General features: G+C 45.4%; 1 protein-coding gene across 2 annotated transcripts in view; it reads right to left on the bottom strand.

The window, feature by feature from the left end:
- SGCG (sarcoglycan gamma) overlaps window positions 1-12,125 on the bottom strand; it is a 104,137-nt gene extending 92,012 nt beyond the window's left edge. The window contains exon 1 of one of the 2 annotated variants that reach the window (XM_040448020.1): window positions 11,989-12,125. The gene's annotated coding sequence lies outside the window, so the exon portion shown is untranslated. The remainder of the gene's footprint in view (window positions 1-11,988) is intronic. The other variant, XM_040448019.1, reaches the window with a different exon arrangement.
- Window positions 12,126-13,549: the final 1,424 nt, after the last annotated feature.

Genomic DNA, 13,549 nt, shown 5'->3' with positions numbered 1-13,549 from the left:
AGACTGAGAGAGATTGACAAACTGACAATAGCCAGCATCGGCAAAGTATCTGAAAAATAACCACGGTACTCCTCTGCTGGTGAGCGGGAGGGGGAACATAATCCTTCTAGAAAGATACTTGGCACTAAGTACCAAGAGCCTCAAACACGCACAGGCATTTCAGTTCTAGGAGCTTAGTCCAAAGGAACAATTAGGAAGGAAAGTGAAGATTTGTGTTTCGGGATATCTACGGTAGCATTATCCAGGATGGTGAAAAACTGGACCCTAAATAAATAATGAAGACTAACGAATTCACTGGATTCTCACACTATGACAGAATTAACGACTTGAAATGAAAAAAAAAAAAAAACATCCCAGGAAAATGCTAATGACCGTGTGTTAAGTGAAAAAGAGAGAATTTTGAAATACATATTAAAATGTATACCCACAGAAAAAAAGATGATGAAATTTAAAAATTGTTAAGACGATTTCCTCGGTCTCTTTTTTTTTCATTTAAAATTGCATTCCCTAGGGGCACCTGGATGGCTCAGTTGGTTAAGCAATCCACTTTGGCTCAGGTCATGGTCTCACAGTTGGTGAGTTTGAGTCCCACATCGGGCTCTGTGCTGACAGCTTGCAGCCTGCTTGGGATTCTGTGTCCCCCTCCCTCTCTGCTGCTCCCCTCCTAGTGCTCTGTATCCCTCTCAAAAATAAACATGTAAATAAAATTTTTAAATGCCTCCCCCAAATGTTGTCAGATTTATAGAATTTATACAAATCTATCTTTTGAGATATGTGTGTGTGTGTATACATATATATTCCTTTGATAATACTGAAGTTAGTAATTAATTTACCATACTCATCCCAACTTTATTACTAGTTAGGATGACCAATTTCAAGAATAGATCTGCTTTATCTTTTCATCAAATCGCTCAGCATTGTAAACCTAAATAGAGCAAAGTACACGGATCGTAATTATCAATTTCATCCAAAGTTACAATCACACACGCCCAATATTCTAAATACAGACACAAGTGCACACTCAGATTAAAAGGTCATCGGGGCGCCTGGGTGGCTCGGTCGGGTGAGCGTCCGACTTCGGGCCAGGTCACGATCTCATGGCCCGTGGGTTCGAGCCCCGCGTCGGGCTCTGTGCCCACCGCTCGGAGCGGGGAGCCTGCTTCGGATTCTGGGGCTCCCTCTCCCTCGGCCCCTCCCCCGCTCGCTCGCACGTGTGGGCTCTCTCTCAAAAACAAACGTGAAAAAATTAAATGTACTTGTGGAACAGATTTCCATGTCTGCGAAACGGCATTACGCGTGAAAATGCAAGTCATTCCATCTCTACCCAAGGATCGTATTATCTCTCCTACCCGTTCTTTAACTGAGAGCCTACCAACTTCAACAGAAACTCCATGAATAGCTCGGAAAAGAATGCGAACACACCAAACAAAAGGGGGAAATGGTTGATTTACACATCATTGTTTGCCAGACCCTTTATTGGCGTAATGATATGACTGATGCGCATGTCATCATTCATAGGCTGACACTTCCCTCATTCCACATCTCGGCGATCCTGCGCACAACTCCATTTTCTAGCACGGATGGGAATCGTAAGCTCTCTTTGTGTCCGAACAGCACATTTTAAGGGTCAAGATCATATAAAGTTCTACCCTGATAAGATAAAGGAGTCGGATTTTGGAGGAAGATTAGCAGCAGAAAAGCACTCTTCCTACTTTTGCTTTTCAACCGTCTTATCTTAGGTATTTCCCTGTTGCTTTCACATAAAACCAGCCTGATTTCTAAAGACACCCTTACTTAGCTCTACGATGAAAACTTCGTGATGCCGTGATGGATTCTGTCAACCGATCAAGTCAAAAGGCCCCACAGCCTTCTCCTCACAGTGGAGACTCCTTCGTCCGAAGACACGTCCTGAATTTTGGTGGAATATGTTTGAAGAGCTTTTCGGCGGGGCTTTGTGGCTTTGCCACCTGGCCCTGTCCATGAGACAAGGCCCACGGAGCCACATTTCTTTCTGATCCCTGCACCTGCTTCCTTGAGAATGTGGTCCCCCTTGCTGTTTTATCTTCTTTTCCTTCTTCAGACTGTCATTCCTTTCTCAAATTCTACTCCAACCTGTGATCCTACTCAAGCTCTGGGCAAATGGTCCGCAAGATTTACTTGGAGACTCAACGGTTTCTTACAGTGAAGACAAAAGTGGAGGCGGAAGGCATATGATGTTATTCGGTCTTGGCTTCTCGCCTTGTCTTTAAAATATCCACTTCTCTGATTTCGATGGTCCAAAATGACCAAGGCTATTTATTTCCTGATTTAATATGTAGTCTTTTAGGAAACTGTATATGGTTACCACTTTCCCCCATGTGTTTGTTGTTGGTTTTGTGCTTTGTCAAATTACTCAGAAACTATCTGCAAATATGTGGAATATTTCATTGCATAGTGTTTCCTGAATGCTTTATCAACAAAAAAAGGATCACCAAACATAGAGTTTAATTATGCAGTCTTTCAAGAATTTCTTTTAACACACGAAGCCTTCACTGGGCTGTTTACTGGCTTTATAACTTATAAATGCTTTCCTACTATCATGAGTAATGTAATTGTTTTCTTTGAAGTGCCCAAATGCTTACAGTTGGGATTCCCAGAGTTCTGAGGGTGCATCTAACTCCTGACCTGCTGGTGTCTTTCTCCCACCAGGTGGAATAGAAGACTCATGGGTGCCTTACATGTATTTCACATCATGAGAATTGTAAGTTTCAAAAAGGTTGTTATGCTTCTGATCACTCTCATTACTCCAAACAAAGCCCTTTCATTACCATCGGGCATCAAACATTCATGACCAACCCACTTAACCTTATAACATATGCTCCAATATATGCCCAAGTATATTCGTAAGTGTTACATATTCGGAGGCCAGTATTTCCCTGAAATTTGCCACCCTAGCTCCAAAGGGAAAGGGCACTGTTCCTAAAACAATGTTTAGCACAGAGTGTTAGACTTGCTATTATTGTATACTAAGTACAACGTTCATGGTCTTTTGACTTTGAAGCTAGATCATATTAGAATTTCAAAGAATACGTATTTATAGAATATGATGGTGCTACATCTTGACAAAGTTCTGGAAACTATTATTACAGATACAACTCATACCAGATCAGAAAAGTTCTACAATATCATTGATGTAATTGATCAAAACCCAAATGCCAATATACTAAATTATATAAATGATTCACATATTTACATATTTTCCATATTTTAAATAGACTCATTATGTTAAAAATGTTCATGATCAATTCCTCTCAGCATATCAAAAAATTAAATATTTATTTTTTGTTTTCGTCCCTTTAAAATGTTTTGATAACAGGGGCACCTGAGTGGCTCAGTCCATTGAACATCTGACTCCTGATTTCAGCTCAGATCACGATCTCACGGTTCATGGCTTCGGGCCCTGTGTCAGGCTCTGTGCTGACACCACAGAGCCTGCTTGGGATTCCCTCTCTCTCTCTCTCTCTCTCTGCCCCTTCCTCAGTCGTGTGTGCATGTGCACGTGCTCTCTCTCTTAAAATAAACTTTAAACACTTTAAAAAAATAAAACGCTTTGATAACAGAATATGATTTAATCAAAGTAATCACCAAAATAATAATGACCTCTATTTGTCTATACTGAGAGCAAAGGGATAATTAGTTAGTTGAAGTTAGCCACTACGTAAGGTGGAGTTATGCTGGCCTTTCTGTTGATAGCTTTAACTTATTCCCCTGCTTATGAACCCAAGCAACGTTAATTTTTCTCTCCTGCCTCCAGTTTCCTATCTTACGCAACATCCAAAAAATATTGCATCCACGTTCTCATATCGTTTGTCCCATATCCACAAGGGCAGGATTTTTTTTTTCTTCTGTTACGCTCTTGGCCAGTCCCGCTCCCTAGAACACTGCCAATATTTGATGAACAAATGGATGAAAATAACGCAGAGATCAATTCTCCATTAAATGCTCTTCATAAACTGCTGTTCTACTGGATTATATGACCAAAGAGTCCTACTTACAGAAGTAAAACAGTCAGAAAGAAATCATTTTCTAAAAATCCACGCAAAGGTCAAATAATCATAAAGGCAGCAAACCTGAGGACTACTGCATAGATACCGTGGTATCGGGTAGACCTTCTTCCCTCGTCACCGAGTCACTGAGAAGCTCATTCTCTCGGACGCCAGGAATACTCCCTGCTCACAGTGTGCACCTGAGGTCCTGGAACTGTCGTTGGCCAAAGAGGGCTACCCACCCCCCCAACCCCCATCCAAAGCGACGCCCCTCCCAGGGCAGCTAATGACAGGTCGTTCTGGTGGCACAAGGGCCTGGCCCTTGTTGTCTTCATTCATGTCTTCTCTGAAGGGTCAGTCTGGCTCCAGAGAGCACCCCCCACCTCTCCTCTCTGCCCAGCCAGTCCGGTGGGATCACGGAGCCCTCTGTCTCCGGCTTCTTCCTCTGCCCATTCCTGCTTCCTCCACTCCCACAGAGCTATTCCTCCTAGCAACCCTTCCTAATGAACGTCCTCCATGCAAATCTCAGTCTCCTGTCGTTTGTTTCCTGGGGAAACGGGTGGCCTGGAGAAAGCAATGGATGACACCTGGTGAAAGGCAAGGGCCGGAACTTCCATGCTAGTTGTTGATGAGGACAGACACAGACGGGCAGCCAGCAAGGGAGTTCTCTCCATTTGTGCAAGAAGACATATCAAGGATGGATGGTCAGGGGGCTGAGGGCCCCTGGCCCCCACAAAGATCACAACTCTTTGCTCGGTTTCCAGACGTGGAAACCCTCGACTGAAGAGAGGCCAGGTCCCCAGAAGGAAACACCTGTGACACTGGAGCAAGCGCACAGTGCGAGGACTCATCCAGCCCTGCTCCAGCAGAACCAGAGGCCGTGTGACTGGGCTGTGGTACAACGAGCAAAGGGCAACCCTGTGGAAGAATCACAGTATAGTCCTCTAGCATTCTGGAGTAAGGTGGTGCCGTGTGCGGTAGGGAATTACATGCCACTTGTAAAACATTTCCCTAAGCGCTCCCGGGCTTTTGTGGACACAGGGCACCCGACCGTGAGACATCTATCTGGCCACGTGGCCAGAATCTCCCATCACAACTTGAGTTTTGTTAGCCCTCCACGGAGGCATGAGGTCAGAGGCCAGCAGTAATCTCCTGGACGTTAGAAGCGGCATACCAGGCACCGGGGCAGGCAGAGGGCACAAGAGGCTGCGTGCACGGGTGACTCATGGTTCCGTCACCCACCACCTCTGCCTCATCTCAGTCCTCTGGCCACAGAGGGGTGTCCCTTACGACCAGCCTGTAGAGGAAGAAAATGGCCAAACCTGGCTGCAGGGTGGGTTGGCTCAGTATGTTGGTGCAAGCCACAAACGTCTTGCAGTGGACCATGGCCCCGTCAAGGTGCTGAGAGGAAGTCTTCCCAAAGCACAAAGCTTCAGGCAGTTCATCTGCACATCCACTTTTGATGGAAGCAGAGACAAGCTGAGGTTGGAATACAGACAGTCTCACTGACAGGGGTGAATGGCTTGGCTGTTTCATCAGGACCTGGAAGGGGGACGACAACAAGATGAGGGTGGACCTGTGGGGGCACAAGGGCAAAGACCTTCGCTTCACACACTAACATCCTCCCGAGTGTCCGCTGTGGAGGAGGCACCAAACGGCCAGAATGACTCAGCCAGTTGACAGCAGCCAGCTCGTCATCACCCACCCCGTGCTCCCACAGCGGGTTCATTAACACAGTGGCCACAGTGGCTGCGATGGAGGCCACGTGTGGGCCCAACGAGGGTGCCCTCTCGTCAAGGCTGATCTAGCTACTGCCACTACTGAATGTCTAAACTGCCAACAACAGACACCCACGCTGAGGCTGGACACAGCCCAACACGTCCAAGCAGCCACTCAATGGCAAGACAACTGTATCACTCTGACTGGAACACACGGGACGGGTATGGGCTTTTCTCTTTCGCCTGCATGGCCTTGGCCACCATGACTCTCTGAGGACCTACAGATGTTGGATCCACTGGTGTGGGACGCCCTGTGACACTGCAGTGAATCCAACGATCCACTTCATAACAAAGGGCACCGTGGCACTTGACTATGGGCCTACTGTTCTCAACACCCATGGCATGTCCCAGAGCTGCCGGCTTGAGAACGGGATGGGACAGCCTTTTGAGGTTGCCGTTGAGGCCCCAGTGTGGAGATTCCTTGTGAGGGTGGGTGATGCCTCAGGATGCAGTCCGTACCGGCCATTTGAACCACCACGTGGCACTGTATCCCGTCCTCAATGGGTAGAACGCATGGCCTGGGAACCAAGGGTGAGAGTAGGAGTGGTCATTCTTACCATCACTTTTAATGACCTGGATGGGAAATCCGGGCCTCCCATCCCCACGACTATGGGCTCTGTGGATCTAGAAGTCTGTTCCCCGGTGGGAAATGCTTCCACCGGGGAGTGCAGCACGAGTCCCATTAATGTGCATGCCACCATCCATTCACTTGAGCCCCTCGCACCAAGACAGCAGTTAGAAGGAAAGGATGTGCCATTCCTGGCTGGGAAGAATGTCTGCCACCCAGAAGGCCTGGAAGGGCATTTCTCGGTATCCTCTGACCGTGCGGATGGCAAATGGACACCTGTTCACGCAAAGGCTGATCCATAAGGGCACGGTGACCAACGGCTCAGACCCCTCAGAGGTGAACGTCAGGGTCATCACCCGGGTTGGCTACCTAGACCAGCAAAGGTTATTAGGTGGGAATGAACGGGTGGCCGGGGGTGGTGGGTGGGAGGGAGACACGATGGGTGTCGGTTGCCTTCTGGAGACTGACGGCAGCCACGGAGCCTGTAGTTCATCCCGCTGATGTTCCTTCAGTGGCTTCCTCAGGGAAAGAGACTGACTAGAACCCTGTGGGGGGCAGGGGGCGATCTCCAAATTAGGTACGTGGAGTAATCCGCACGACGCGAGGGGTGAACAGCAGTGGCGTATTTCCCTGGTCAGTCTTCAGAACCCAGGCCTCACTCTTCCAGTTGCCATGAGTGACACCTGAGGATGAGAATGGCTTCGATGGCACTGAGCCGCCCCACCTACCGTATGTCCCACGTCCACTCTTTGGTCACAGCAGGGGGGCAAAAGCCCAGGCCCCTCCCTCAATCTGAGGACAACTCGGAGGGCCATCCCGGCTCCGATGCGTCTACATCGCTATTCAACCCTCCTGCCCAACTGGGCTGCCTTCGATCACGTGCAGGTGTTTTCCCTCCAATAAACCGGCAGGCAAATCTCCAGCTCAGGGTGGTTCCTGGGGACACTGGTCTAAACAACGGCTGTCGGAAACATCGGGATTTTAACAACCAATCAGTCAGACACATCAATGGATTTCTCAGTAGCACACAGCTCCACCTTGTCTATCTCAGGTCGGATTCTCCGGAACCTGAGGTGAGGACGCTCGTACAAATGATTCATGAAGGGAATGTTCTCTAAGAGGCATATATGTCAGGCGATGAGAACAGCTGGTCGGGGCAGGAGAAGCCAGACACAATGATGTGTCTAGTGACACATGGGTACCTAGAGAACTGTCCTAACCGTCACTGGCGGTTCAGTGGCCAGTTCGTGTACCAGACCGGTGAGGGGGACCTGAGCCCGCCCTAGCACCATTCATCCCGTATAGACATGACCCTGACGTTTGACATTATTTACAAAGGAAGACAGAGTTTAGAATGTTCCTCGAGTGACACAGGGAGACTGCATTTAACCAGGGAATAAAGAAGCCTGTCATCTATGTCATTAAGTCCTTGGAGTTTCCTAACCGAACTGAAATTTTCAGGCAAAGCAACTATATAACCCCTTCCCCTCAAAACCTCAATTTGCCTAGTCCCTAAAAATAGCATTGAACTAAATGCTAACTCTGAGAAATACCCAAAGTTAAGGACCAATTTTAAGAAAAGAAAAGTTATTTAAATGTATCAACCAAGCTGAGCTTCTTTTTAGTTACAAGTCTCCATGTGAAAGATTTAGGGCAAAAAGAAATTCTTGAGGTAGGCATAATTAAGGTTCTTATCAAATGTAGTGTATATGCAATTTTCTGATTGCTTTGACAGTTCATTAACAAGTTTCAGGAACTTCAAGGTCACGATTCACTTCTATCTTTATAGACACCCTTTCTTCAGGATTGAAATGTGAGGATTTAAAGCGATTTTCAACTGTTGCAAAGAATACACATCCAAATGCATTCCGGTAGGGGGACAGCATACCTCTATGTTTCACCAAGATTAACATTCTAGAATGTTTCATATAAAATTTTCATTAAGATCTAAAATGTTCTGGGGCGCCTGGGTGGCGCAGTCGGTTAAGCGTCCGACTTCAGCCAGGTCACGATCTCGCGGTCCGTGAGTTCGAGCCCCGCGTCGGGCTCTGGGCTGATGGCTCAGAGCCTGGACCCTGTTTCCAATTCTGTGTCTCCCTCTCTCTCTGCCCCTCCCCCGTTCATGCTCTGTCTCTCTCTGTCCCAAAAATAAATAAACGTTGAAAAAAAAATTAAAAAAAAAAAAGATCTAAAATGTTTTATGAAGGGAAAATGTTCATAGGAAACCCAGTCAGTTGAGTTTTGTTTTTTTGTTTTGTTTTTGTTTTTCCTGAAGGCGACAGGGATTTCCAGTAAGTTAGTGAGAATACCAGAGAGGGTTTTCTGTTTGTGTTCTAGAATGTGCATTTCCTCCTCAGCAGCCCAGACTGCATGTGGAGAGCATTCCTTAGTCTAGCACCTTCTATATGGGGATCACGGTGCCTTCCTAGGGGATCCAGGAGAAGCATGTTAGAAATCCTGATCACTCACCATTCTGAGGCTCCTCCCTGACCTCCTGGCCACTGAGACTAAGAGGTTATGTGTTTCCTCATTATTGACAGTGACTGTGAAGACAAGGAGGGGTGGGGTCAGGAGGGGGGAGGAGTACGACTACTGTTCACGAGGAAGTCAGACACTGTCTAAATGTTTTGTATCAACTGCATTTGGCACTCATTATAACCTCAGGAGGTAGATACTGCGATTTTATTCCTATTTTTACAAATGAGGAAACTGAGGCTGAGGGTAATTAAGCAAGCCGCACAAACAAGGCCCCACGGCGGGAGAGTGGCCCTCTGACTTCACAGCCTGAACTTGTAATGATTGCCTCTTCATGCATAGTGTGCTTTTCAGGGGTGTTCTACACATAAGACTAACTGAGAACGTTCAGAAGAGAACTGAAATAGTCACAAAGGTGAGGCAAGCTTTCACGGCATCCATCTCAACAGCAATGACCTCTTCCTGCTGGCTCTCCCTTCGTTCCCCAGTCCTCAGCCTTGGACTTTCTAGAACTCCTCTCCTCTCCCTCCCCCTTGCCCCCAACCCATCCTGCACGGCAACCAGAGGGAGCATCCCAAAGAATAATCCGGTCTCTGTGGCTTTTCCGTGGCAAATGCTTAAATGGCGCCCCACTGCTTCCGGAGGAAGCGCGGACCCCTTTGGGGGCAAGCGAACCCTCCCGCAACCCCAGCTCGGTTTTCATCGGCGGAAGGCTGCGCACCAGTCAGACCCACGCCCAGCACTCTTCAACATTTCGAGGGGTTCTGAGAGAAGTCTTGAGACTTCTGCAGATCTACAAATTGCTAAGAATACTCCTGTTGCCAGTTTTTCATACGTTTCTCTAGGGCAAAATCACATATAAAATTGAGTGAAGTTGTGCCCTGAAAATGGCAAGTCCCGTGGGCGAGGAATTCAACAACACTCGTGGGGCCGTCATGGAAACATCTGGCCTCCTAGTGGGTCCGGAAGCACACAGAGCTAGGCAGATGCTGTTGAGGCTGAGAAGAAGAGGAGGAGGGAAGGCTGGAGGGGTAGAGGCAGGTTCTGAGGAGTAGGAAAGAGGCAGAATCCTGCTCTGACTGGGGTTTTTCCCCCTCCCACTAGGAACCCCTGGGGAGGGGGGGTTGCTTAGCAGGCGGGCTGGGCTCATTTGAGAAGAAACAAGGGTCTACGAGAAGCCAAGTAAAAGGGGGAGCAAAGGGGGAACCAGAGGTCCTACAAAATACACCAAGTTCAACAGCAGGGCCGCTCATCATTTACAGTTATTACTGGATTTTCATACTCGACAGCAATACGACTAGAAGGTGAGTATTTTGAAGGACAACATGGAACCATTTTATTTTCAGCATTTTAACTGTGTAGGGGAGGAAATATTTTTCCTTCCACCCTTGAAGGTCTTCCAGGTGGTGTAAGAATAAAGGGGGAAAAAAACAAATCAAACAAAACCAAGCCAAAGGCTCACCACATGCACGTGGAGGCCCAGTAACGAAGTTGAGGCTTGAGGACAAGACGGGGGTGGGTGGCTTTTATACCTTTTGAAGAAAGTGGCCATAAGTCGGTGAGGAATTGACAAAGAAAACTTGGCTTTGGGAGCTCCCATTTGTAAAGAATTTTTTTTTTTTTACATTTATTTTTGAGACAGAGGGAGAGAGAGAGCATGAGTGGAGGAGAGCATGAGAAAGGGGGAGACGGGATCCCAAGCAGGCTCCAGGCTGTCAGCACAGAGCCCAGTGCGGGGCTCGAACTCACGGGCCACCAGACCGTGACCTGAGCCAAAGTCGGACGCCTTAACGAACTGAGCCACCCAGGCACCCCCCGTTCGTGAGGAATTCTAAGCAGAGTTTTGGCTGGGGGCGTAAATCAGTAAAAAGTAACAAGAGTTGCTTGTATAGGCTTCTTGGCTCTAACTTCTCCACCTCAGGTGATGAGGATGTCTCTTTATCTCCTGCTACAGGGAGGGCGCCTTTCACAGGGGAGGCCGGAGGCAGGTGCGGGAGGTGGGGCTGTTTCTTAACCGGCCTTTACATTTTGGGGTGGCCTGCCCTTGGCACCTGCCAGCACGAGCTTACAGCCTCTTTTGGAAACCTGGAGTTTTCAGTCTCAGGAATGGGACATTTACATATGCAGAAGTACTTTACTTTTCATTTGGCTTTGAAAGAAAATCTCAGGTCTGAGTTCTAGAACCTACAAAACTAACACCAACTTGAACCATTCGTCTTGAAACTCTGAGTGTGCCTCTTCGCACCCATTGCAGCAAAATGTTTCCGAGCAAAGAAGTAAAAAGTAAACGCAGGACGTTTCGCGCTAGCGAGTTACTCCATCCTGCCGGCCAGTCTTTCTGCCAGCTGAGTCCTATTTTCCCTCCTCCTTCTCTGGCCTTCCTTTCAACTTGCTTTCCAATCTGTCCTGTATCAACTCAGGAAACAGAGAAAGAGCTGACAAGTTTAGGAGGCCCGAGGGTTGGCACATGGTTACCTTTTACTTTATTTATATTTACTTTTTGACAAGTGTTTCAAACAACACGTTGTTTTCCAGGTTTTAGGAGAGAACTATTCTTTCCTGGTTTTGCTCCAAGAATATTTGGGAAGCCGAAGTTGGTATTCTTCTCTTGTTTTGCTGATTCCCCAGATTTATCTCACGACTTGAAATTTTGCTCTCATTAACTTTATTTTTTAACGTCTGTAACAGCGCTATGGACAAAAGGTAAAGCAAACGTAGTTCTATCACAAAAGCTGAAGGGCGGAATTAGAATCAGGCAATCTTAAAGATTATATTTTATCTAGATTAACTACAGTATACAACTTACTGTCCGATAAATACAGAAATGCTACCATGGAGTTCTACAGATTAAACACATTAGAAACACAAATCGTGTGAAAAATACGTAGCGTGTTAGCAGTCAGAGTAACTTAAGAGTTGAAATGAGAAATGATACTAAATGTTATTGATACTTACATATAATCATTTCCAGAGAAAGCTATTCAACACTTTAAAAGGAACTTATTAAGTATTATGTCACCTATGAAGAAAAACAGTGGAGAAATCTTGTACCTACTCGGTTTTTAAGCTGTACATTGTAGCCATGTTTTAAAAAAAATCCAAGTTGAAGGATACAAAATCCAAGGTAAAACTTGGGCCTTACCTTAGACGTCGCAGAAAGCAAGGGGCGGGGGCAGTACCAGCTCCAGAGTTAGGCGGGGACTCAATGTTTCGAACTTTCCCCTTCCCTGCAGAATGAGTGAAGGGTTGAGGTTTCACCCACTGTGCCGGGAAGGCTCTCACGTGTTTTGGCCTTGTGTCATGTTTCATTCCCTCGTATTAGCAACAGGCGTGTCTAATTTTACTCAGTGACATAAACAGCTCATACCACACTTAAAATTGTTTGGGCACCAATTCTGGGACACAGCTCTAAGTGGGCCAAAAAAAAAGAAAAGAAAATTCTTATAAAACCAACATTTAAATCTTGAATCACGATGGCCTTATGTAATGATAACTTTCTAAAATAAACTTTACCTTAAATGAATAGCAGAAAAGCAGACTGGTTTCCAGGAGAAGCTAATGTTGACAAAATCTCATAGAAATCATTTCAAATTAACAGGCAGCATTTACAACTTAGGACTTTATTAGTATTAAGTGTAAACTATTCTCATTCAAATGAAATGCATATTAGAATAGTCACTCCTTAAAGATCAGTTTCTTTAAGTCTCTTTTTAAGTGAAAAATTTTAATGTTTGAGAAGAAAACCTTGAGGAATTACCATCCTAATAAAGAGAAGGCAAATACATTCCATATGTTAAAATTATGACCGTTCTTTACTAATAAACTAAACTTATGTTTGACAAAGTATGCGAATGTAACAGTGAAATCTTGATGTTTTATCTTTATTGAAAAAGAAAAAGATCATTAAACTTTTATAAGAGGTAAAGAAAATAAATATCGAGCTTTTTAATAATCTTTTATTTTGCCCTATTTTTGTACAGCCTGGTGAGCTGCCTGAATTAACATGGACTAAATTGTATGTTTGAAATTTGGATTTTAGCACGAAAACTTGAAAAGGAGAAGTGGTGTAATTATAATCCATATGCTTAATATTTATTTTCTTTTCTTCTCAGGAGACCTCTTCTCTTATTCTATTTATTCCTAACCCTAACGTCTTTTGACATTTGATGATTCTTATACTGACAGCTGCAGGCCTTAAATTAAGAGCTGATACAGCTTCAACTAATCACACACTTATTTATAAGACTTTAAAAAATCTTTCATGAGCTCTCCGCCCATTACTGTTTTCCCTATCACGGCAATTTAGTTGGACATAAAATTACAGCACAACTATCAATTCCTAATAAAAACATAGAACACTTAACAATGATGACTTAAGATGTATTTTTGTACCAGTATGTGTCTAAAGAGTCAAAATTGGCAACTCCTAACTCAGTATTCTGGTTGAAATGTCACACGTCGAAAGGTTACGCATCGAGGGGCCTTTTCATCGATCAGTAAATCGGTTTTATAACGATGAACTTTTCAATGTTTTGGGGACTGCTTTGTACAAATGTTAGCCACGCTGTGGACTCGATCTGCATTCACATCTAAAAATTCATTTAGTACTACCAACGTCTCTTTTCGGTCCTTCAGTAGGAAGGCTTAGAGGAAAAAAACCTTTCATTTTATAGAATAGTTGAAATTAAAACACCTTCGAAGTC

The sequence above is a fragment of the Herpailurus yagouaroundi genome, unplaced genomic scaffold (assembly GCF_014898765.1).
Source record: "Herpailurus yagouaroundi ecotype Mexico unplaced genomic scaffold, PumYag 197, whole genome shotgun sequence".
In the NCBI taxonomy this organism is placed as follows: domain Eukaryota; kingdom Metazoa; phylum Chordata; class Mammalia; order Carnivora; family Felidae; genus Herpailurus; species Herpailurus yagouaroundi.
Note: the sequence above shows the minus strand (reverse complement) of the source record. Positions and strands in the feature narration are given on the sequence as shown.